The following is a 26,602-nucleotide window of genomic DNA, read 5'->3' as shown; positions in this document are numbered from 1 at the left end:
ACCCCACACACACTTATGCAAACTGAAACACATTTTCCATTGCAAATACCCTATATTTTCATCAACTCTGGAAAAGCGAGTGGACATTTTACAGACTCTAGAAGAATTTGCGCCCTAATTCCTTACTCACACCTCCATCCCCCAATAACTATGGCATGAACCTCTGGTTCTGAGGCCCACCTTCTCCACACTTAAAACTTCCAGAACCTAATTAGAGGTAGTCATAAGGAAGATGATGGGCTTGACAGACGGGAACATATTGCCTTCCCTAGCGTTTATATTATTTTGACAGCAAGGAGGCCACAAGTGGGAACTGGTTCCCGGCAAATTCCCCAAAGACTATCAGCAAGGAAAAGCAGCTACTGAGCTGTAGAAATCCACTTGCCACCAACTTCTACACACACAATAACCAGCATACGAAGCTTAATCCTTACAGGAAAACAATCCACAATCCAGGTACCCTCATCTGGCCCTCCCACAATATGGAGGACCAGAGGCAGCAGCTCTTCAATATGCTATGCTAGGAAACACGACGAAAATGGCAAATGGGAAAATGAAATGAGCCATCTGAGATTCTTTCTTTAGTTTGTGCATTCAAATAAACAGCAGAAGAGAGTGCCTCCCATACAGAGATTATTCAGTTTTGAACAGTGTAGCGTGTGCTGCTTGGAGAAAAATTGCCTGGCTCTCCCCAACAGCAGACATTTCCAAGAGCCCCAAATTATGGGGCTTTGTGAGAAGAAAGAGTCTGGGGAGGTGGGGACCAGGAACATTTATTGCTGCCAGACTGAAGTGATTTAGGAGGAAGCAATCCGGGTCTGCGCAGTCACGGGTCGCGCGGTCAGTGTGTCAGTCAGAACAGCTTCCACTATGTTCCTTTCAGAAGTGAAGGGGAGAAAAAGGAAAGGAAAATCAGATTTCAAACCTGTCCTTTAATGAAAAGTTGTTAAACTGATTTATCTTAACTAAGTGACCTTCAAATTAGAAGCTATATCTATTTTTTTCTCTTTTTAGGTTTTTTTTTTTTCTTGGCTGAAGTACAGTTGACATAAAATACTATATTAGTTTCAGGTGTGCACCATAGTGATTTGACATTTATATACATTACGAAATGATTACCACAATAAGCCTAGCTACCATCTGTCATCATACAAAGTTATTATAGTATTATTGATTATATTTCCTATGCTGTAATTTATATTCCTGTGGTTTATTTTATAACTGGAAGTTTGTGCTTCTCAATCCATATGTATTCTTACAACATTTTGAAGTCCACATATCTTCTCGAAATTAAAAAGAAAATAGTTGTACATATAATACATAAACTCATTTATATTATGTATCACACTATAAATATCTTACAGATCTGCCATGTATTTGTGGCACAGTAATTTACTGAGATACTGAAGGAGATGCAAAGAAAAATATACATAGTCTATTGGTTAGAAATTAGGTGTAACTGTATATGTACAGCTATACACACAGTCCAAAATGACAGTTGTTTACACAAACTTGGCTTTATTCTCCCATGAGGGTCTCCAGACCAGCAGACCCGAACTGGTCTGGCCGTTGGCACTTCAGTCATTGAAAACTCAGGCGACTTTCAGACGACTCTTCCACTGCCCCGAAGGTCTGGTCCTTATCTCCTGGCCCAGGATGGCCCTCCAGCCCTCCCATCCACTATCTGGGAAGCAAAACGGAGGTGGGGCAGGCCTCCAACCTTTAGGACATGCTCTGGCTGTATGTATCACATCTCCTCACTCCCACTTGCCAGAATGTAGTTACGCCACGCTTCGAAGCAAGGAGGGTTGGAAATGTTCTCTCTCCCCTAGGCAGTATGTAGTCTCACAGAAGCAAAACAACTTCTGTGGATCATTTCAGAAGGGAAATCATCACGTACAGAAGGAGAGGGGCCTGAGTCTGGAAAGAGTGAGTAAAGGTTCCCTAAGGGGATCCTGTCCTCTTCCGGCAACCAGCGTTAGCAGGACTCAGAGTCGCCCCTGTGTCTGTGCCTCGCAGTCCTCGCTGCCCTGACGGCTGCAGCAAAGGTCTCAGGGGCTGTGCTTGGCATGAAAGAAGTAAAAGGCAGCAATGGCCAGGGCTGACCCTGAGTGGATGGGTCAGCCTGTGACAATGAGCAGCTTGCCTGTCCCCAGGGTATCCTGAGGACCAGCACCTTTCTCCAAGTTCTGGGAGACATGTAAGCTTTCATTAAATAGGCAGTGCCTGCACACTTTCATTTTTACCAGGACACGCTCTAGTACTAACCTGCAGTGGGTCAAGCTCAGTCATACTCTCTCACTTCGCACCCCTGAGACCATAGGCAAAGGCTGTTTTTGATAGGGGAGGAGGACAGGAAACTTTTTTGGCCTTAGAGTACCAACTAGCCCGAGAAAAGTATTGCTTTAGACTAATCCTACATTACAGTACAATAAACAACAGCACTGACCCAGGTGATGTGGCACTTCTCTAATCATTTTCACTGGCACGTTAATGTACACATGCATGTCACTGAAGAAAAGACTGGTCTTTTCTTGGAGGTGTTTCTACCAGAACAACAGACATGAAATTTGTGTCTGAAAAATATTCACAGCCATAACTCCCCTCATCCCCAACCTCTTGGTTATCTATTTTATCTTTTTACACTGGTAACCTTTAATTTTTGCTGCTCAGTGAAAATAATAAACAGCTTAGTGATTAGAAAACATATATTTGGAGTACACTGTAGCTCTGTATTAACTGGGAATGACTGCCATGTCCATTGTGCGACAGACACCATGTTGGGCTTTCTGTCACTCCATTCTGTTGACCTCCCCTATAAACAAAGCAAAGAAATATCCAAGTACCTCTTTTTGTAGGAGCACATTGCCCTTTCTTTGAGCAGACATCTCCAGAATTAATAACTGAGGGCCAGCCAATGTGCAAAGTACATCTCCCAGGTGCCATGTTCTTAGGTGGGTCACAAAGTCAATCAAGTTCTACTTCACAAATAAAACTAATTCCTATAATATGAGATAGGAGGCTGAATTAATATTTCCAAGACCAAATCGTCTCCCTCAAGTAATATAAATTTATAGCTATGACTTTTCCCAATGCTCTATCGACTGTTCATGGTATATGAAAGTAATTAGGCTTCTCTGAAACCCACAGCTGCATTGAGAACTATATTTGAGTAAACACAAAAGAAAAAGCAATTTGAGTGTGACTGTGAATGCTTCTATAAAAGCTAACATCTATAAAAAAACTGTTTCCACTTTCTGTAGAAGAGCCAGCCCTCTTAGTTACTGAAAGGGGATGTGTGAAAGTCTGTGGAAACAGAGTGTACTGAGCACACTGCCACCTTGAATAGTGCAGAATTCTGTTATAATTCAGATTTGGCCAGGCCACAAGTCAAAGCATGTCCTGCAAAACATAATATATATACATACAGAAAAAATGACCTCTGTGACTCTGGCCCGTGAGAGACTGAACAGAGAAGGGGTAATGGCCAGACTGTATATAAAAACAGAACTCTGACCTATAATCTGCAGCGACCAGTCTGGGAAGCCAAACCACAACTTCTATACCTATTGGGCCCAACTGGTCAGTACTTAATCAGTAATTGCCAGTTTCCCCAATTTTGTCACTGGCTTCCAACTTTGGACCAACCAGAGAAAGCTAAATAAGCTCCCTAACCAGCCATGTGGGTTGCCCTGCATCTCCTTGGCCTGGCCTCGGCCTCCCCATGGCAACAGCCTCTGGTCAGGGCCCAACGGAAGCCTTCACTTTTTCCTCTATTAAACTTCCACTCCCATGGTTGCCTTGGAGTCTCTGCCAAATATAAGTGAGAGTGACTGACTGCCTTGCCCTAACAATCTCTGAATCACTAGCCTTTGCTTTTCTCCTCTGAGTGGTCCTCATTCACTTCCAAGCCCAGCCCTCCCTGGTGCCCTCTGCCTGCCAAGCCTCCTGTGAGGAAAGCTCTCAGCTTTCTCCCTCCATCTTGTGGCAGCTTCACTGTCTTTCTGGAGATGAGCTGCTCCTCCCTATTCCAGGTGGACTCCTCCAGTGGTACTCTGTTTCAATACTTCTCCTCGTTCCTGGACCTTCTGTTACAATCTATTGTGTGCTTTCCTGTGTCCCAGAGATGCCCGCATGACAGTCACAGGGCGTCATCAGGCTAAGCACGGTGGGACTACTGTGAGGACAGGATAAGAAGAATCAAGACCTCCGTCCTGCCAAGGAAAGGGACTGTTACAGACCAAAGCACCTGCATTAAACCGTGAGCCCAAACTGGTTAGTCAAGATCTGGAAGCTTAGACAACAGAAAAATCCTGGAGCCAGCAGTAGCCAATTGACGGGGTCAACAGTGGCCAGCATCCAGCAAGCAGAGTGGACAAAAGCAAGCCCAGAGCTGAGGAATCAGAAGAAAGTGAACCCTCTGTCGGGGGCCCGCAGCTGTTAGGATGAAGCCGAGGACACCGTGCTGACCGCTGTATCCTTATGCTGGGCTCTGGCAAACCTCAGTAAGCCACACCTTCAAGGGAAAAGAATATGGAGGGTCACCAAGCATTTCTGTCCAAATCTTACTTTCCTTGGCGATACAATCCACACTTACACATTCAAATCCCTCACAAAGAATAATAAAACACTTTTCACTAACTTCCTCCTCTTGGGCTCAGAAAAAGGATCTTCTTTCCCTTCTGTCTTCAGTCTCCCCCTTTCTAGTAATTCTTTTACTAATTCTTGTTTCCTCTTTCTTACAAATATAGGTGTGTTCAACCATGGTAAACCCTTAAACTACCCAAGACTTTTTCTCCTGTTATTGAGCACACAAGCTCTTGACAGATTCTCCTCAACACCCAGTCTCTACCGTCTCCCCAGGCAAATGTGGTAACGGCTTCTCTCTCTGCCACCCTAATAGAACTGCTCCCCCACGTCCCTCACGGCCGCCTCCCGACCCTTGAGCCTTCCTCCGGTCCTCGGGCTGCACGCTCTCCCGGCCCATCGGACTCTCCCCGCCTTGGCCTCTCTCAGGGCCACCCTGCTTCGGGGCTGCTCTTTCTTCTTCCTGCACTACCGCACAGGACCTTTTCCCATCCCTCGGTCTCCTCTGCAACAGACATTTGATTTAGTCTCCAAACCCTCGCGGATTGCCGTTTCCTCCCGGCTCTCCAGGAACAGACAAGATTGAGTTGGGGTGGGGTGTTTTTGCGGATTTTTCTTTGTTCTACTTTGTTGTTCTCGGGGTCTGAATCAATCAGTCCCGCAGTAGTTCCCTCTGCAGCCTTGGAGTAAAAGGATCTGCACCCCCGTGCTCTACTTTTCCTGTAGTCTGTAAGCAACTTGTAGGTCAAGACTAAAACTTATACATTGTTGTATCTCCAGGTCAAAGAGTAGAACCAGAAGAGAACAGGTGCAAGGCTCTGGAGTCTGGCCACCTCGAGATGGATCGTAATAGCTTCTGCCTCAGAGCACGCTGCCCCGCATTCTGGCTGTTATCATCATCATCATCATCAAGAGATGAGAATTAAATTCTATTGAAACTAATCATGTGAAGACAAGACGTCAGTATAGTTCCCCTGTGAATTTTCTGCCGTATTTGATTTCATACAGTTCAGTTTAAAAATGTGCTTTTAATTAACTGGAACACATTGAAACTCAAATTTACCAGATATTCTTAGTGTTCTCAGTTTTATAAAAACATACTGTTTCTTAAATTATTTTATACAGCACCATTCCCGCTTCATTTCCTCTTCTCCTGGACAAGGGAGGAATGTAGAACCATAGTACATTTATTTATTCTGGAAGGAAAGGAGAAGAAATACTAAGGTAATGAGGGAAAAATAGGGGCAGGTACACAGAAAACAGTCAAAGTCAACTTCAGACAGCATTGAAATGGGGGAGGATGGGTAGAAAGGCTTTTCTCATAATCCTGTACCCCAGAACCCTTTTCCAATAATAGTGAGAATTTTGTCATAAAATTATTTCATAGCAGCTAACAAGCATTCAATGTTTAATCATTATCACATCTATAGGAGACAATATTGTTACTTTATACGTAAGAAACTGGGGCTCAGAGAGGTGCAATATCTTGCTGAAAGTTTTGCAGCTGGAAAGTAATAAAGCCAGAACCTGAACTCTGGTCTTTCAAACTCAAGACCCTTAATCACGTTTAATCCTACCTACACCACTTCTTTGTAACAGTGATGTAAGGAAATAATTAATCACCACCTAAAGAAATTAGCCAGTTCTTCCTTCGTGACAAACATGAGTTTAGATTCTACGAGGCTCCAAGTGAACTTTTAGCCCAAAGCCTCAGTCTCCAATGCCAAGAAAATGAGAGAACTTGAGACCATCAGTGCCATGTAAGGATAACTCTTCAGCTCCTCTTCTAATCAAGTCTAAAGGGAAGTTAACCAAAACCTACGTTATCAACCTAAGCTTCATTTTCTTTGCTTTATCTGGACCCTGTCTTGGAGTTCCAAATAAACAAGCTCTGCAATCTATAAGTGGAGAAGCTAAAACAACCAAGAGGCTTTGAGCAAAGAGCCCCAGTCCAGTAGCTAAAAAAGAAAACCCCACCAGAGTGTCAGATAGAAAGAAAGAAGGAAATAAAGGAGTGTTCACAGCCGTGGGCATCAAGACGGCTTCACAGAGCAATTGGCATTAGAGCTAAAGATGTTTAGGTTGTATGTTTTCATTTTTAAACTGTAAAAAGATAAACAAGATAAACCATGATAAGCACTTATCATTCAAGTTACACAGGAAAAATTTAATTTCAGTCTTCTTATTGCAAAGCAATATGCAGTTAAATAGAAACCTAATATTCAGAAAACAATTAGATGTGTGTTTTTTTAAAATAATTTAGAGAGAGGACATTTTCCAGATTAATGGGTGGCAAATGAGTAAATGTATTCTTTGCTTAGAAATCCCAGAAATAATTATTGTCATGAATGGTAACCATCAAGCAAAATGTCAACGATTTTTCAAGTTGTGTTTTCTCCCCTCTCAGAGTGACTAATAAACTTACCAGATTTTGGGTAAAATATTCATTCACAGGGAATATTTATTTTCCCAAAGTGAATAGGGTTATAATATTTAAAACTGTATTTCACCAACAGAAATTAATTTGAGTTGAGGGTTTTTTGGTTTTTTTTTTAGCACAGATAATTCCACTGGGCAATAAAAGTCACTTAATCTTCCATCTTGTCACAGGAGCAAGGAAAAGCAACTATATTTTAAATGTTTAATTAGGAGTAAAATCAAGTTTATAATGATAAACCACATTGCTACCAAGTAATAAAGATAAACATCTTTGCACATTATTAACACTGAGAAACACTGTCAAATTGTACTTGTTTACAGATCACAGAAAGAAATTTCTATAGTATTAAATGACTTTTCCAGATACCACTTGTGAGTTTGGTGTTTCTTTTTTTTCTTCTAGGAACTTGTGATTGATATAATTTGAGGTATTAGAGTTTTGACAGTGACATTTCCACATAATTGAGAGAAGTTGGTGAGGTTCAGACATGATTGTGTTTGCCTTTAGCAAACACACTCTTCACATTTTGAGGAAAACTGCTGATACAGTCTAATGAAACTCTTCCGGCCCTGCCAAATCACCAACAGATGTGTGTGTCTGCCAAGGGATTTCCCTAGGAATGGTCTAATTTCCTTCTGTCTGTTTAGAGAAAGTTCATTTAAAACCTGTTAAAATGTATTAAAGCACTGTTGCATATATCTTGCTGCGGGCATACTGGCGAAAGAGAAGTTATATAAAGGCTGACACTGGGGTCTCTACTGAGAACTTAAGAGACCCCATCCCAAACTGAAACCTTCCCTGCCCTCAGCCTTCCAGAAGGGAGGGATCGTCCAGTCTACATAACTTATACTGTACAATTTCATAAGAGTTAGAACAGAAAGGGGCCCATCTATAGCTCCAAATGCACTTAAAAATGTATCTGTTGTTGACACAGAAGTCTAGAGAGATTACATAACTTGTCCACTGTCATAAAGTCAGGTGCCCAGTGACAGTGAGACCACCTGCAAACATCAATTTGATCGAGAAACAAAAGGTAGTTCTTACCCATTAGTTTTGCACAAAGGACGTGAGGCTCAAAGATAATCCTTGGAGTATGGAGCTAAAACTTCTTTTTATTATCAAATCAATGTTGTCTATAGTTCCTCTGGTAAACTGTTACAGAGAAATCTGACTTCAGATACCTCATTAGAGTTACAGACAAACTTAACCACTCAGGGGAGGATTAGCATGGCTTTCTGTAGTGAATTAAAATTGACTTTTGGGTGTTGGTGCAAGGGTGAGGCATTATCACGATGACTATACTTCTAAGTAAAACGTTTAATTCTTCAGTTTAAAAAGACCAGTTTGAATAAAAAGAAGGTAATACTCAATATCTGATGTCTGAATGAAACAAATACCCATACACACTCATTCCTGTTACTGTGACTGCTCATCTGCCAAAAGCTATTGTTCGTGTCTATCTCACCCCCCTTCCTAGGAGGCAGGATTTCTCCATCCCTGTACTGCTGACATTCTGGATCAGGTAATTCTTCTCCGTGGAGTGCTGGCCTGCACACTGTAGATGTTGATGTCCTCTAACCGTGAGATACCAATAGCTTCACCTCCCTGTTACGACAACCAAAAATGTCTCCAGACATTGCTAAATGTCTCCAGGTGGTGAGGTGGGGATAGCGGGTTGGGCAGGCAGAAACCCACCCCCTGCTGAGAATCACCACGTTGAGGGAAGAGCCCCTCCTTGCTGCCCTGGTGGGTCTGCCATTAACATCATGTATCCAGTAGGTACTCAGAGCTCAGGAATCTCATGGCCAGGGCCTTGCCAATGTCCACCAGTCCATCCTGCTGAGGGCACCTGTTGCTAGATCCTCTCCAGGACTTTCTCTTTAATTCTATATATTACCCAGCATCCTCCCAAACCTCACTTTTTTTTTCCTGCCTAAGTTATTCAAAATATACAACTGCTTATGACCAAGGAAATCTACCCAGTAAGCAGCTAAGCAGAAAACAATCACCATAGAAAAATTATTTTTTCCTTTCTTCTTTCCTTTTTCCTTTTCTTTCTGTTCTATCTTTATCAGAAAGATGGATGTTAGCTGAATCTATTGCGATAATCTTTTGACAATGTACGTAAATCAAACCACCATGCTGTATGCCTTAAACTTATACAGTGATGTATGCCAATCACGTCTCAATAAAGCTGGACAAAATTTAGTACAAAAATAATAATTGTTTTCATTCATGTCAGTAAAAAAATTACAAATTTTTGTATACTAACAGTAGAGCAAGCCAGAACAAAGAAGCACACCTTCCCAATAACAAACCAACAAAAACTAGTAAGGAAAATGATAAGCATTTTTAAAGGCTAAAGTTTTACCAGCATCTATAAAACCCTCAAAGTGGTATGAGATTATATAAGAAATTTTTAAACTATAAGCTAAGAAAAAAAAATGAATATTCTGGTAAGGACAACCTCATTAACTCTCCCAACCCCAGCCCTACACACTCCCAGAAATGGCCCTAAGGAAAGAAAGGAAATTGACAGAATACTGAGAATTCTTCAAAAGTAGGGACTAAAGGACAGGAAATGATTAGACAAGCCTGGACAAATTCAATGAATATAGCTTCCTACAGAAGCTCCTACATATCATTTTAAGACCTTATCGGGACTGCCAGCACACACTATAGATGTTCCCTGTATGAAAAGATGTCTCCTCTGGGAATATCAATTAGGAATGTCATCCCCTCCTCTGGCCTGACAGAGCCCTGCACCAGGCATGCTTTATGTGCTCACACTTCATGAGAAGAGGGTGGTTTGGATTTTAATCCCTATTCTATCCCCTTCAGCCAGGGGTCCCTATGCAAGGACAAGCAGACAATAGTTCATCACAGCCCTGCCAACAGAGGCAGGAAGGGCAGCCAGAACCTGCTGATTTCCAAAGCAACATACCAAGGGGAGGAATGTTTTAGAGCCCAAAGGAGTAGAATAATCCTAGTTGAGGAATGGGCCCAGGTTACTTAATAGGATCTCAGAAGATAGTGCAGGGCTCAGGTCCCCCACCTGGGCTGCACTCGGCTTCACCACAGCTTTTGATTCTCACATCTTCACAATGTCTACTGCAGTGGTTTTTAAATTTTAAGATGCACCAGAATTACTTTGAAGGCTCATGAAAACAGAGAGTTGGGCCCCATCTCCAGAGCTTCGGACTTAATAAGGTTGAGGTGGGGTCCAACAATTTCCTTGATTCACCAATCCTGCTGGCTCCTGGACCATGTTTTGAGGATCAGTTATTAGAAAAGGAGGTAGAAAGCAACATCCTTTTCTCAAACTATGGCTCAGAACAGGGAAGACAAACTAGTCTCAAATAATCTGAAAGGCATCAAGGAAGATCCACTCACACCAGTTCAGAAAAAGAAGAGAAACATCCAATCTGGATGAAGAGAGAAGGGTGACTACCATGCAGACATACTACCTGCAGTGGGGAATGGGTAGGCAGAGAGAGGAGAACATAATGCAAAGGACAGAGGAAGAACTCAGCTTGAAGAAAATACGACCCAAAGAACAGAAACAAATTCCACATAGGTGTTTTTTTATACTAAAGAACATAATTAGAATATTTAATAATAGTTCAAAGTTTAGAAGATAAAAGGAAATTCTGAGCTAAGGAAATACTCTGAAAAATAATACATGCAACTGAAGATCTAATAAATACATTACTAACAGAAACAGTAAGAATCAAAACTAAAACCAAATTAAAAGAATGATGGAGAAACTCAAACAATCATAATGAATACATAAGGAAAAGGTGAGGAACTTGTTAAAGCCATCAGAAACCAGAGCATTAATTATGATGAAGTAGCCCAACAAAAGAATAATCTGTGTCCCCTGAAAAAGTAGACCAGGCATAAAAACTGAGTTATCACTCAGAAGCACTGCCATAAAGGCGAAAGAACTGAATCTTTAGATGGAAATGACACATTATATTGAGAAAAAATGTAACAATCAGCACGAAGACATTCTAACTGACCTATCAGATATCAAGGATGAAACTAGAGTGACTCAGGCTCCCAAGAAGAAGAGAGCAAGTCAACTCCAACAGGGAAAAAGGAATCAGAAAAACAATCACACTTTTATTGCAACACCTGAAAGTCATGTAGCTTAATCTGTAAACTTCAGAGGAAAGAAAAAGTGACCCAAGAATATCCTATCAGCCAAGGTGCTGTTCAAGCATAAAGGTAATAGGTAGATATTCTCAATAGTGAAACTTTCAGAAAATACAACCCTCATAACTTTCTTGGAAAAAAAAATCTTGATAATAAAATATACAACCAACAGTAAGTCAAAATAAATAATCCTAAAATGCACAAATAATTGCAAAAAGACTAGTTAAGAGTGGTGGGTCCAAATGAAAATAGAATCAGAGCTAAACAAATGAAAGACTTACATTTGCAAAACAGAATGAGGATGTTATAGAGCTATCACAATAAATATAATGCAAGGAACAAAGTTGGAAGGTAGTGATAAAGGATGTTGAAAGATATGAGAGAATGCATCATGTAATCTTTCCCAGTAATTGATAATGTCTAAAATTGACATAGTTAAGGAGTCATAAGGACTCCACCTTTTTAATAATTTCTGGTTGTTTTTCTTAACCTACAGAAGGCTCTTTCAGGAAAAAAAACAGCTTTATAGTGAACAAACATATCTAAGTTCAATAAATCCTTGAGTTTCAATTCAGTTTATGTTTATTCTGTTAAATTCAAGTAAAATTAAATTTAATGCCTCTATTTCTAAAGAAGGTATATTATTGTCTTTGAGTTAGTCCCATTCTTATAAGGTTATTCTTACTATCTATTTTTCTAACGTCCTGTCTTTATATACACAGTATGATGCTTAAAATGATGATCTTCAAGTTCACAGTGGATATTTCTGGGTGGGATTTGGGGTGATGTTTTACTTCTTCTTTGTAATTTATTGTATTGTTTACCTTTTAATGATGAGTATAAATCACTTGTAAAAATATAATCCTCACCCTAAATGAATACATAAAATATGACACTACTTTTCTGACATCGTAACTGAGTATTAGTGTTCTGTTTTATTGTTTTATTTTTTAATGACCGACCATCTAGGAGGACCTGTGGATGAGGCATCATTCTGAAAATACATCTTCAATGTCAAGTACCCTGGAAGGGGATTGTATCTGAGAATGAACAGAATGAAGCCAAGGCAGTTACCCTGGAAGGTGCCATGTTTCATTTTCTTAAATAAATCTCCAGCTTCTGCTCCATTAATTAGCAGTAGCTAACATTTATTGAGTGCCTATGATGTATTAGGTGACATGCTAACATACTTTATAAGTTTTTTATTATTTAATGTTCAGAATAACTGTAAAGGATACTAGTAATAATGAGAATGAGAATAACGTAGCTTAGATTTGATGAGCGCCTACTACAGGCTAGAAGTACTGTTTCAAGTGATTTATATGCAATAACACTTTTCAGTGGGAAGTCCTGGTCACAATGGGAGTCCACTGTGGAGTAACAGAGAAAGCCATCAGGATGAGCTTTCAGAAATACAGATTTACATTAGTTACAAGAGAAACTTCACAGGTGAGCCTGACCTTGTGTGGAGAGAGACTGTGAGGAAAGAAAGCCAGCGGAATTAGGAAACTCATGGAATCTTTGACCACAAACGTGAGAGGAATCAAGACTATAGCAGGACTCTGACCATGTAGATATAAAGACCTTGGTCAACTTCTGGTTGTCCTGGAAACAGAATTGCAACTATTATAATGAGATAAGACTACATGCTAATAAAGAAAACAATAATTACTGTTGGGACCAAACACAGAACTTAACTCAATCTTGAGAGATGATCTAGGAGCAGCGTGAGATATATTTTTGTCACAATTAAGTCCTGAAGGGGATGGATTTTGGTGTAAGCATGAAAGGGTCAGGTTGAACTACAATGCTCATGAGGAGTGCTATACTGAGTGTTGCTTCTCCTGGCAGCTCGGACCAAGATGGTGTCGGCAGCGAATTATACAGGCGCACATGGCCCTGCTGCACTCACTGGCTCCTGTGTGGGAAACTGCATAAGGTAGGAACTGAAGAGGTGCATGCTCTTAGTAGCCATGGGATTGAAGAGATCTCTGCTCACTCTTCCTCCCCCTACTGCCCAGGAGGTCTGGATCTATGCAGAGCGGAGAGTAAACTAAGAACCAGAAAGTTCATTTAATCTTCACAACCTTCCAAATAACACTCTGTGATTATCATCCCCATTGTACAGTCTATTGGCATTCAGAGGGTAAGTAACCTATCCACAGCCTGTTTCACACAAGGGCTTTCTGACTTCATTCGGACTCTTTCCTCTGTTTGCTTTTGATTTCTTCTCTAAAACATTCTAATTTTGTTTTTTTTGGTTTTTTTTTAGGATTTCTATGGTTCTGTACATACCTTAGGTCATATCTGAATTAAGGGCTCTATACTAAATACACAAACACACACACACACACACACACATTAAGCAGTAAAGGAAGATGGTTTTCCGCTATAAGTTAGTATGGTTTGGTTTGTTCGGTTCTACAGAGCTGGTTTTTAAAATTAAAGGTGTGATCCCTTGAAACCACTGTGATAAAAGTGATTTGAAATCATTCTATTGACAGTCACAATAGAAACAAATGCCTACTTACCACTCACAACTCAGCTCTGGTGAGAACAAATCAATAGAGTAAAATGCTTTCAGCTTCTCAGAGAAAAGTTCCACCTGACAGAGACCTGGAGATCAAATAGTCACACCGCTTAGGACCAAGGAGTGCATGGATTAGGATGTATTTGAAAAAGCAGTGAGAGAAGGTGCTGGTATAGGACCCAACCCCGAGAGGCTTCTGGTCACTATTCCTGTATTTATCTTTTAATTTGTTCCTCCTCTATCTCTGCTGTGTGTTAAAACTAGAGTAATAAAAGACAACTTTCCTGCATCAAGGAGCTCTTGGTCCAGTGGTGGAAACAATTAATATAATCTATGATTTTGATCTATATTCTGCTAGAGCTGTGCACAGGGGTTGCTGTGGAACACAATGAGGGAGAAACTGTCACAGGGGATGGGAAAGGAGAAGAGAGAAAATGATAAGGAATCCCAAGACTGTGGGCATGTGAACTTTTTATATGATAAAGTATCTGGTCACATTATCACATATTAAAAACTTCCAAAGAGAAGCCAATTCCAGATATCAGCTAAGAAACCAGTGGCTGTTACTAGGCACCTTTACCTGGCTGCCTTTAAGGAGGCCCGCCCAAGCTTTCATCTCTTAGGGATAATATTTTTCTTGCCCATCAGTGTTACTGAAGCCAGAAGGACCGAGTCTTTCTGCCTAATTTCCTGCCCAATGAAGAATCCTCCTTTTTGATGTTCCTAATGGATATTCAGCCAATTTCTGTAGTAGGCATCACTTGTTAATTTTTGGCTCCTCAGCCCATATTGCCTTTTTGTAATAGCATCCTGGTTCCCTCAGGGGCATTTCCCTCTATAGTAGACAGTCTTTGCAGCCAGGCTAGTTATTGGAAGCCCTACCACTCTGCTAGAGAATTTGAAGAGATCCTTGGGGACCTCTGGTAGATGTTCCACTGTCCGCACTCTATATGGACAAAGGATGAGCATGTAACCTAAGCTCATCCAACTGCCCCTTCTCTTCCAGGCCTTTAAATCCTAAACAGGGTGACATACCACTTAGTCTCTCATTCATTACTACTGTGGTGCCTCAATCGCCAAGTAGACCCCATCTTGATTCCTTTCCTGTTTCTAAGCCTGGTCCTCCTGCCCCCACCTTGATTCTATTAATTCCCTGAGTCTTCTGATAAACTCCTTTCTTATGTTAGCCCAAGTTGGTCTCTGTTACTAAAGTCCACCTGAATCCTTCCACTAATGGAACTATCACTACTTTGTGGGACTGGTCATTCCACTAGAAGACCTCGGAATTTGCCACAGAGTTATTAATTCAAGTTAAAATCAGCTTCTCTATTACTATGGGCTATCATCAGGAAGAAGAAAGGATAAATTCTAGTCCCTATTCTGTATGACAGCTACTTTAGTATCTGAGGACAGTGAAATAGCCACCAATAACCACACCACAAAACCCAAGTCAACCAACCCTTTCTCAAGTTGGAAACCACTAGCTTCTTTTCTAACATGACGTAAATTCCCAGACAGCAATAAGAGACCTGGACTCTTGATGGCTATCTTAATAATATTTTTATGGAGACCCAGAGAAGTCAGAAGGCACTTCCTCAGTATGTCTTTTTGGGGGAGAGCACGTTCATGTTTATTGTCTGCAAAGGTTGGTGAATGGAGGAGTTCACTTATGATATATGCAGAAAGCCCTCTTATCATATACCTGTTAGGTATCTCTGTACTAATCCTCCAATCTGCCCTCAGTTAAAAGTATATTATCTTCTCAAGTTGGCAAGATTGGGATAATTGGTGGTTATTTTCAGAGCAACTCATCAGGATAATAGAGATTGATTATTTTTAATTGAGGCAGCGGAGGTGTTGAGCATTCATTGGGCACTGAGTAAATGTTGCTAGGATTGCAGTTTCCCAAACCACATGTCTGATAAACATCATGTCTTCGACATTTGCAAACAATCCGGAGTCACTCCCCCTGACGTTTAATTATTCCTTCTTTTCATTCGAATATCCAGTCTAACTACAAGTTTATTATTCTGTACTCATTTCATTAATTTAGAGAAACACCTATCTGGAAAATATACCTATTCTTGAGCAATATGTCAGAAATCTGAGTTCCTGTGAAAATCAGAGGACAAGCAGAACAGAAACACAGAGAAAAGGACAAGTAATTGCCCCGTGCCAGAGGAAAGGCGCTCCATTTAGGGTGCCCTGCTCCCTGTCACAGAGCTCTCAGAGGCGCACGGGGTGGTGTCCCTCTCCTCGCTCGTCTGCCCATGCAGAGGGTGGGATTCGCCCTCTCCTGCTCTCTCCCTCTCAGTCCTTCAGTTCCGGTGGCTCTGAGCCCTAAGCGTAATGCCCCAGCCTGAGCAGCTCTGAGGCAAGCAGCCTGACCAGCAACAACCAGGGGTGAACACACTCTCTTGTGTCGTGTGTACTTCCTCCAGGGCTGTGCTGTGGGTGTTCTGGGTTGGCGGCCTCTCCCACTGCTCAGGTGAGAGTTGGCACTCAGTTCCAGGTGAGGAGAAAGAGACAGGCTGCTCTGGATCCAGGCCCGTGAAGCTACTTTGATGCAGGCAAAGCCGCCCACCAAAGATTCAGTCCAACTCACAGGGGTTCTACTTGGGTGTGAAGGTCCAAAGACCTAGCCAATCACAAAGGATGACTCAGCTTTCCTTTGGCCTCACATGTGTGTGTGCACGTGCGCATGCACACGTGTTTTCCAGAAAGAAAAGGAGTTTGGCCAAATAGAAACTGGACCCAATATCATCATAACAATATCACAAGTTCATGCTACATCCCGATGCCACATACAAGATTTGTTTTTAGGCTAATGAAAAATACATATATCATACAAAAAGAAAAAATAAATCCTAAATGAATATGTCCTTATTTGGCTTGCAATTCCATCAGAATCACATCAACAGAGACCAAGGCCGAGTATTTGGATGACTTATGAATACATGAGACTAAAGGAATGGGCTGATGCTAAAGCTGTAAAAACCATAACATGAAAGTTTGTTTTCCTTTTAACTCTGAACTAGCCATTTTTCTTCACATTTACTATTCCATAAATGAGAGTTCTTCTCAAGTGATGTGCATAGTTAATGAAGAGGGTATTTTTTAATGCTCCAATAACTCTTATTAATTGTTGACATATTGTATAAATCACCTTATCTTGGAACTAATGAAACTCACTAAATTCAATCCTTTGACCTCTGGACCAGAGACCAGTGTGACAAAAAGCCATCAGGGAAGCCCCCACAGGTTCAAAATATTTTTCCTGCTCCTGATAAAATTTTCTCACACATGGTTTTGAAAAGATGCTCCTTACACCCTTTGAGGGAAAGGAATGTCCTGACTGAAAAGTAGGGTAGATGAAGTACGCTGGAGTCTCTCCCCTTCCCCGTCTCCTTAAAACGGCGAGCGTCTCTGTGGAGGAGAAGGCAGCACCGAGGCCTCTGCGGGCAGGCTTCCTCCTGAGCGAGGGAAGGAGGAGGAGCGGGAAGCAAACCCCCTAGTGGGACCCTCAGAAGTAACCAGACTCCCCAGCCCAGCGGCTCTGGGCTTGAGCAGGTATTTTCTTGTGTCACCTTTAAAATATTCCTGTGAGCTGGCTAACAGAGGGTAAAAGCTAGACATAAGGCGGCTAGTGAACAGTGAGTGGGTTTTAAACAGGGGCCTTAGCCAGGGCTGGTCATGGTGGACAATGGGTTCCTTCAGATGGGGCTGCACCCCTGGGGGACACGTGGAAGGGGGGCCGAACAGAGGCGGCCTTAAATGGTGCTGAGTCACATGGTGATGAATTTCTGCGTACATTCCTTTTCAATCTTTTTATTACATCAAGGAGAAAGCCCCAGTGTGGTACCACATGCCTCAATCAGCTGCCTAATACTTAGGAATCTCCCCTCTTAACAAAGAGAAGAAGCCTCAGGTTTAGAGGATATCAGGACACAGCATCTACCTTCAATTAATTTGCGATAATTTATTTTCACTGAGTATTTTTGTTTCCCTTGTCATCAAGGTAGCTGGTATGATTTTCCCATGTAAAATGGGGGCAGAGTTTCCTTTAAAAGCAAATGTGTGTTTTAAATGTGATTCAATTCAGAGAAATATTAAATATATATATATATTTATATTGAATATATTAATACCATATACAGGGGGTGCACAGATAGAACAAAAACTGTGTAAGAGACACATCAGTAACTATCACTCCGCTTTGGAGATTGATAGATGTTGCTTCTAACCTCCTCGAAAGAAAACAGCATTCCCCTCACAGGTGTGTGAACTCAAGCCTTTCCCATGTATGACAAGCATTAATATGTCCGTCATTGGTAATCAAAAAATAATAATAATAAAGCCATCAACACTGTTTTTTTCCTGGTACTGCCTGTGGCTCCCTACTCCTTTCCATGGAGTTCAATCTTTTCCTTTTCATGGAAAAACACTTATCGAGATTCTGTCCACTGAGCTCAGGCAGGTACCACCCTGCCCCACATTGAGCACACCCTCTCATTGCTACATGTATTCCCTTATGCGGTACCCCTCTCTGGGATGCACATCAAAAATCTCATCTCTTAGGTGCTAAGCAAGGAAAACTTTCAACCTTCTTTGTATCAAGCCTAGAGTTCTTATTACCCTAACAATATGCTACATACTCAAAGCATATTTACAGAATTAAGAACTTTATTCCAAGACTTTGTTTGCAGAAGGAAGAGTAGGCTGATTGAATATACTGTTCTATACTGATTTTAATTGTTGCTATAATCTGATCAGTTTCTAACCAGTTAATAGGTATTTAATCAGTTTTAATTTTATTACAAAGCAACTAGAATGCAGCTGTAGGTAGACATCACACAAGTAAATAAAATGCACTATTATTTTTATTATATTTATGTATATGAATTTTATGCTAATTGGGTCAAAGCTACAGTCATTTCCACTCCCTAGTAATTTGTTTGTATTAAAGCATTGTTGTGTATTTGCACGGTGAGAACAGTTGGAACTGTTTACTGCCAAGTGTAAGTTACATAAGTTTCTAGATGTACCCACCTTCATTTGCCAAATAATTTTGTGATTCACTTAAATATTTGTACAGTACTTCAATTACTGACATTGTTTCTATTAATTAATGATTTTGGAGTTCAGTTATAAGGAATACACAAATACAGAAGTAGAAAAAACATAACAAATTCATGCAAACAAAGAATCTGACTTGATCACCCTGAAATATAATCCCATGCTAGAGTTTCCACACAATTCCCCAGAGAATGAGGCATAGCAGTAGTAAAATTCTGAGTGTTTTAGAAGACTTAGAACATGGTACAAGGTACTCCAAAGTCCCATGCAAATATTTGAACAATTTGACCTTATTTCAGTTTCTTGAGAGATTAGGGACAACCACAGAATCAACATACAAATCATTAAGGACCCACAAGGTGCCTGCCCTAAAGGGCTCAGATAACTACAGTAAACTTAAAAAAAAACAAAACACCTTAATAATACAATCAAAACACCTCAAGGCTACGCTTCAGAGCATTTACAGACTCAGGACATGACCTCTGGCCACTTCTCTTAAGCCTCAATTTCCTCACCTATAAAAAAGGCATCATCACAGTTACTCTTATATTAGTATGAGGATTTTAAAAGACAAAGAAGGCTCCAGCCAAGGGTCTGACTGCTCCTTCGGCTACCTTAGCGCCGCCAGAGGAGCTCACCTCAAGATCTCCTCATCCTGCCGAGATTCACTGATTCAACAGATGCTCCCTGAATACCTACAGTGGGCGAGGCCTGGGGCTAGGCACCCAAACACGACACTGAAGGCCCGCTTTGAGACACAGTCATTTGTTCAATGAGAAAGAGGATGACTAGATTTGCCCTTAAACAAAACAGGCCCAGGTAGGTATTTACATTAAAACAAAGATCAAGCCAAGTCTCATGGAAATACACAATGGGGTGTTAAGGAAGGAATGGCTGCTTAGTCCAAGTTTCTCTTTGTAAGTATGAGGAAAGAAACTGTTGTTTACTTTCTGAAGTTATTATAAGAATAACTATTGTTTATTGTCAGAATAATACTTGTTATTTATATGGTATATTGGCAGTTCTGAAACGTTTTTATGTATACTAGGACAAGGATCTTCTTTTGGGCCCATTGTAGACTAGGTTGAAAGATCTACTGGCCTGAATATGATGACCCATCACTGTACACCTGAGTCCACTTCCCAGGAAGAAGATGGCTAACAAAGATACCTGCAGAGAATGAACTATCCAGTAGCTTGGTTTCGTCTTGTCCTGTGTCTTTAAACTGGTTCTATTCACACCACAGAGACGACAGTCAGCGAGAGCTAGCTGTAGATACACAGTGGTGTAAAGGGCACTCCAGCTCTGTTGTAGGCAGTTGCATAAGAACAAGGCTAAAGAAAATGAATTGGTGTGGTAGTGAAGGATTGTTACATTCCAGAAAGTTGCCCCTGCATAGCGTTCTGATACCATCGCTGCTCCTGCTCTGCCTGCCTTCAAAGCTCGTGACAAGATGCCCCATTATTTATTTACTTATCCCTCATTTGTTCTACTAATGACTCTAACCCACTGAATGGGGTTCAGAAACAACACCTGCCAACCACAGCTCCATACTCAAACCTTGGATTTCTTCTCTGACTGGCAGCTGGAGGGCTCTCTGTGGCCTTCAGAGAGAAGTGGTCAAAGAGTAGAGGGATCAAAAAGAAAGGTCAATTCTTTATGCAAAAGAAAGATGAGGTATGAACTAACTTTGAAAACCTGAATAGGCCACATACTCTCTGATCTTCATTCTCCAAATCATATGCCTTGAAAGGCATCTGAACTGCCTTATATACATATGAAAATACAAATATACACACATCATTAACAGCAAACCTGTCTATTATAAAAGCCAAAGGAATCTTCTCACCTTATCCAATTATCCCAATTGGATTCTCCATCAAAAGATACTTGACCTTGCTGAAACAAACAAACAAAGAAAAAAATATCCTCTTATTCTGTTATCAAGAACCATATGCTTTGCTTTAACAGTAAAGGGTATACATTTGGTTATTGGATAATTTTTAGTATGGGGACAAATGTATATCTGTTGCTTATTAACATCTGTACCCCTCTTATAACTAGGTTACCTGTCTATGCCAAGGTTAAAGAAAATGAATTGGTGTGGTACTGAAGGATCATTACATTCCAGAAATTTCTGAAAGAAGGGAAACCACTCCTCTCTGGCTAGATAAATCTTTAAAATATCTTAAAAAAATACCAAATGCTCTTATAAAAACTTTAAGACTAGATGAACAAATGCTTGGCCCACAGACCAGCACTCCATATCCTCATGCTATAGCAGACATTATTAATCAATCACAGAACTTTTTCCACCCTATCTATACAAAACCTTCAATGCTTCTCAATAGCATCTCGGGTAAATGTTGGTAACAAATCATTCTTGGCATGAATGATAAAAGCTATTCAGAATCCCTGCTTTATGGGACTGAGTATACCACCCTCACTGCTATTTTGAGTATTAAGAATCAATTAAGAATATCAAAATGCCATCACTTACGTAACATAGAAAGAGGAGCTTGCCTGCAGGAACACGGCTCCAAATATTAGTAGGAGATTTCAACCCTGCAAGTTTCCATAAGTTTCTTATGACTTTAATGTCTGCCATTTGCTTCCCTTGTACCCTCCCTGTTTATAAGGTATAAAGGCCACTTCTAGGTCAGAAGAGTCCTCAGGTTAAGTTCTGGACAAAATTGGTAGCATCTTAGAGTCTCATACTTCACAGGATATGTGTAATTGTGAGAGCTAGTTGTGAATGCACAGTGAGAGAAAAGCAAGGACAGCCCACACTTCTGAGCTTGGAATGCGGATCTGGTGATACGCAGGAAGGGTGGGGAGCTGGCCTTGCAAGGTGAGCAACAGTGGGGTCAAGAGGACAGAGTCAGACCTCAAAGGCATAAAATGAATGAAGACTGAGATTTAGCAAATAAGCATGAAAATGCTCTCCCTTGAATGAGGAGTGCCTTTTCACAGAGCCTGGAGTGTCTTTCCTGGCTATAAAGACCTTTCCTGTCTCTACCCATAGCGCTTCCCTCCTCCCTGAAATTCCCACCCTGTTTTCCTTTCATCTTCCTCCCCTTTCCTTCTCATCCTCTCATTTTAACCTCCCTTTCTTCCTTTCTTTTGCTCTCTTCCATCATTCCCTCTTCCTTTTCCCTCTTCCTTTGGCTTTGTCCAAGCTTTAGACAACCTGCCCACCTGCCCCTAACGCTAAAGCTCTCAAGACTATGGTGCTAGTAGCTCTTTCCCCTGCAGCACAACACAGAGGGGACTTGAGGGACAGGAGGCAGTTGGGGACTCCTGGATGCTAAACAGCAGAGGTGAGAGCAGGTCCCCTGAAGGAAGGAGGCAATGAGGTAGTAAGTGGAGATGGAGAAAGTGTGTGCATGTCCACAAGTAGATATCAACAAAGTCCAGGGACAGTGTTGCAATAAGGTTGGCAGAAAACACCATCTGGCAGGAAGTAATGAAGGCTGCAAAGAGAGAGAGAGAGGAGTATGAGGCAAGGAAGGAAAGCAGAAGTATGACTGGAACAGAACAGTGGAACAGACATTAACAAGTAGGCGCACACCAAGGATGAGGAGCAAAACCAGGAGCAACCAACTGGGGCTTTGTAACACTTGACACAAAGGAAAAGGGTGTGCCAATTAAATGGCGGCACCACAGGAGGAATTCAGTAGATATTTCATGGTTTTATTTGAATTTTTATGTTAATATCACTTTGGAAAAATAATTGTTCTGAGACTTAAGAATAACCTAAATCAATTTGGGAGCCTAAGCAAAACTAAATACCTATTCTACTCAGACTGAAATATGGACTGACAGCCCAGAAATTCTTTGCTAAACCCACCCTACTGACCTGAGGTCAACCCTGTCATAATGAGGTGTATTAGAGAGTTATTCCTTCTAACTAGTTACCAATTTGTAAGAAATCATGAGTGTCTTATATCAAATGACTGTACCTGAATCGTTACCTTGGATTAACACAGTAAATATTGGCATTTTCATGTGGCAATCTGCTATTTGGGAATAATCTAGCCTTCCTGGGGGGATGGAAATAAAGCACATAACAGTCATTTGCCAGTCATATAATATTAGACACCAGTAATTTGTCATTCACTGTAGTGTACTAAAACCATTAGAGGAGACATTCACCTGCTCTCAGACATTCCAGGTATGGTCACGTCAGAAACGTGATTCTGCAGGCTGAATGCACTAAGTCCACACTAACGTTTTGTGACTCTAGAATGGAAGTTAATGACCAGTGCAAATCACCAGGCTACTACAGTGAACGAGCAGCAGTAAAAAGGGCCTAATAAATCAGAAATTCAAACAAGACACTCATTTTAGTTACAGTCATTAGAGTAAAGTGATGGTCCGATTTACCTACACAGTGACTTACATTGATGATAACAGCATTTTAAGTAATATTAACCATTAATTAATTAAGCAAATATTTGATTAGTACCTACTATGTGCAGGACACTCTGCTAGATGCCACAAAGCATATTCAGGCACAAAAGAAATAATCTCTACTTTTACAAAGCTTGTAATCCAACAGGAGAAAAAGACATTTTGCGGAACTCTCATACAAAGTCCAAAATGATGACATAATAAAAAAGATGTATACAAAAAGAACACTTCAAGAGTACAGAAGAAGCACCTTTGATATTGTCACTTTATAGGAGAAGTCAGGTAAGACTGTATATAAACAAATCATCTGCACATGTATTAAAAAAAAAAATTCAGACTTGGAAGAAGCCAAATTTCAGGGAAAGAATGTCCCAAGTATAAAAATAAGTAACATTCCTGTTGGATGACCTATTGTCAAAGCTGAATCACTAACTCCTTCCCAGCAATCTCTACTGCAAAGCTGACAGCAGGGACTACATTTCCCCGAACACTCTTTCCTGAATGGGTCCAAGTGGAGTTGGCCAACAAGAAAGCAGTGAAAGCAGAAGGAGAAGCCATCTTTCAGATGTCAGAGAGGTGTGCACAAATGAGATCTTCCTTGTTGTATACTGAGAGAGTCAGTGAGAGCAGAATGGTTAATCCCACGTGGCCCTGCTTTCTGCACTGAAACTATGATGAGTCTCTGAATAACTAACCCTTGTCATTGAATCACAACTGTCAGAAACAACATTGGCCAAATTCTTCTTTTTCTCATGCTTTGTTTGCATGCCAGTTGGCTTAAATATTTATATAATATATTGTCACCTCTTTGGATGTCTACAGGACCTATTTATACTACACTGGATATAAACTCAACCCAGATGTGTTGGTGTTGGTTCAGTTTAACTTATGTGAATCTGCACTTTTGCAAATATAAGCAGAAGCCATTCTAAGCCTCTATGGGATATTATTCCCAAAGCCCATTACCTGATATCAAAATATTTCATCATATTTAATGATTATGGTGTGTTTAAATGTGCTGTATCAGTTTTCTCCTCCATCCCCTTTGATTTCTTAAAATAATGTTTTACAAGTAATATTCTCCTAGAACTAATAAGCAATTATAACAGGGTTGCAGAATATCAGGTTAATATACAAAAGTTAATTGCTTTTTATGTATCAGAATTTGAAATTCAAAAACACAATAGATCTATATTAACACCAAAATACAAAATACTTAAGTACAAAACAAACAAAATATGTCCAAGATTCACATGAGGAAAACTAACAAAAGTGATGAAAGAAATAAAAAAAGATCTAAAAAAAGAAGACATATTTCATGTAAATGGATAGGAAGACTTAATAGTGTCAAGATGTCAGTTCTTCCTAACTTAATCTACAGATTCAATGCAACCCCAATAAAAACCCTAGCAAGTTTTTTTGTAGATATTAACAAACTGATTCTAAAGTTCATAAAAGTTACATGTCTAAAAGATCCAGAATATCTAACACAATACTGAAGAAGAAGAACAAAGTTGGAAGACAGGCACTCCTGAACTTTAAGACTTTCCAAGCTTCTGTAACCAAGACAAAAAAAATTTGTCAAAAGAACAGAGGAATAGATCAATGGAAGGGAATAGAGAGCCTAAAAATAGAACCACAGAAATACAGTAAAATGATCTTCGACAAAAGAGCAAGGCAATTAAAGGGAGAAGATACTCTTTTCAACAAATGGTGCTGGAACAACTGGACATCCACATGCAAAAAGAAAAAATAATCAACACAGACACAGACTTTACACCCTGCACAAAAATTAGCTGAAAATGGATTATAGACATAAATGTAAAATGTAAAACTATTAAATTCCTGGAGAATAACACATGAGAATATCTAGATGACCTTGGATGAAGCAATGAGTTTTTAAATAGAACACCAAAGGCACAATCCATGAAAGAAATAATTGATAAACTAGACTTCATTGAAATTTAAAGCTACTGCTCTGTGAAAGGCACTGTCAAGAGATTGAGAAGATAAATCACAGATTGGGAGAAAATATTTGCAAAAGACAAATCTGTTAAAGAACTATTATCCAAAATGTACAAAGAACCCTTAAAACTCAACAATAAGGAAATGAACAACCCAATGAAAAAATGGACAGAACATTTATACAGACACCTCACCAAATGATACACAATGGCAAATAAGCATATGAAAAGATAAATTTTTAGTGAATTGCAAATTAAAATAATAATGAGATACCACTACACATCTATTAGAATGGTGAAAATCCAAAACATTAAAATCACCAAATGTTAAGAGGATGTGGAGCAACAGGAATTCTCATCCATTGTTGGTGGGAATGTATAATGCTTCAGCCACTTTAAAAGACAACTCAGCAGTTTCTTTCAAACTAAACATACTCTTACTAAACGACCAACAATCCTATCCCTTAGTATTTACCCAAAGGAGTTGAAAATGTATGCCTACACAAAATCTGCACACAAATGTTTAAAGCAGCTTTATTCATAATTGCCAAAACTTGGAAGCAACTAAGATATTCTTCAATAGGTAAATGGATAAACAAACCGTGGTACATCCAGATGATGAAATATGATTCAGTACTAAAATGAAATGAGCTATAAAGGCCTGAAAAGACATGGGGGAAACTTAAATGCATATAGCCAAGGGAAAGAGCCAGTCTGAAAAGTCTATATATTATATGACTCGAACTCTATGTCATATCGGAAAAGGCAAAACGCTGGAGACAGCAGAAAGATTGGTGATTGTCAGGGGCTGGGGGGGGGCGGGGTGGAAGGGAAGGATGAATAGGTGGAGCACAGGGGCTCTTAGGGCAGTAAAACTATGGTGTGCGATACTGTAAGGTTGGATACGTGCCATTGAACATTTGTCAAAACCCACAGAATGTACAATGCCAAGAGTGAGCCCTAATGTAAACTACAGACCTGGGTGAATAATAATGTAACACACTTGACTTCTCAGTTGTAATAAATGCACATGCCATGCTAGTGCAAGATGTTCACAACAGGGGAGCCTGGGGAGAATGATGGGGTACATGGGAACTCTGTATTTTTGCTCAATTTTTTTGTAAACCTAACACTGCTCCAAAAAACATTCTATTAATTTTAAAAAATTTGAAGCAATACATGAATGTATTCTTGTTGCAAAAATTTCAAACCACTCAGAAGCCTTCAGATTAAAATTTTAAGTCCCAAGTGGTTCTTCCATACCAATTCCTCTTTCATATCCAGGGTAGATGATATTAATAATTTGGTATGCAAGCTTCCAGTCTGCTTTTTAATATACTTTCTTATACATGGGTACATGTCTACTAAGCCTTTTGAACATATATGAACCATTTTATACATATTATTCTGAGATTTGCCCAGATCTTTTAAGTA

The 26,602-nt window shown here is 40.2% G+C and overlaps 1 protein-coding gene across 24 annotated transcripts in view; it reads right to left on the bottom strand.

The window, feature by feature from the left end:
* FHIT (fragile histidine triad diadenosine triphosphatase) overlaps positions 1-26,602 on the bottom strand; it is a 1,315,417-nt gene that overhangs the window by 747,713 nt on the left and 541,102 nt on the right. Inside the window, exon 4 of one of the 24 annotated variants that reach the window (XM_057508134.1) lies at positions 20,641-20,690. The exons of 22 other annotated variants lie outside the window; for them this stretch is intronic. The gene's annotated coding sequence lies outside the window, so the exon portion shown is untranslated. Of the gene's footprint in view, positions 1-13,716; positions 13,801-20,640; positions 20,691-26,602 lie in introns of those variants that run through there. One more of the 24 variants, XM_057508147.1, reaches the window with a different exon arrangement.

The sequence above is a fragment of the Manis pentadactyla genome, chromosome 1 (assembly GCF_030020395.1).
Source record: "Manis pentadactyla isolate mManPen7 chromosome 1, mManPen7.hap1, whole genome shotgun sequence".
Taxonomy (NCBI): Eukaryota; Metazoa; Chordata; class Mammalia; order Pholidota; family Manidae; genus Manis; species Manis pentadactyla.
The sequence above is the reverse complement of the archived record's forward strand: the minus strand, read 5'-3'. Positions and strand labels throughout refer to the sequence as shown.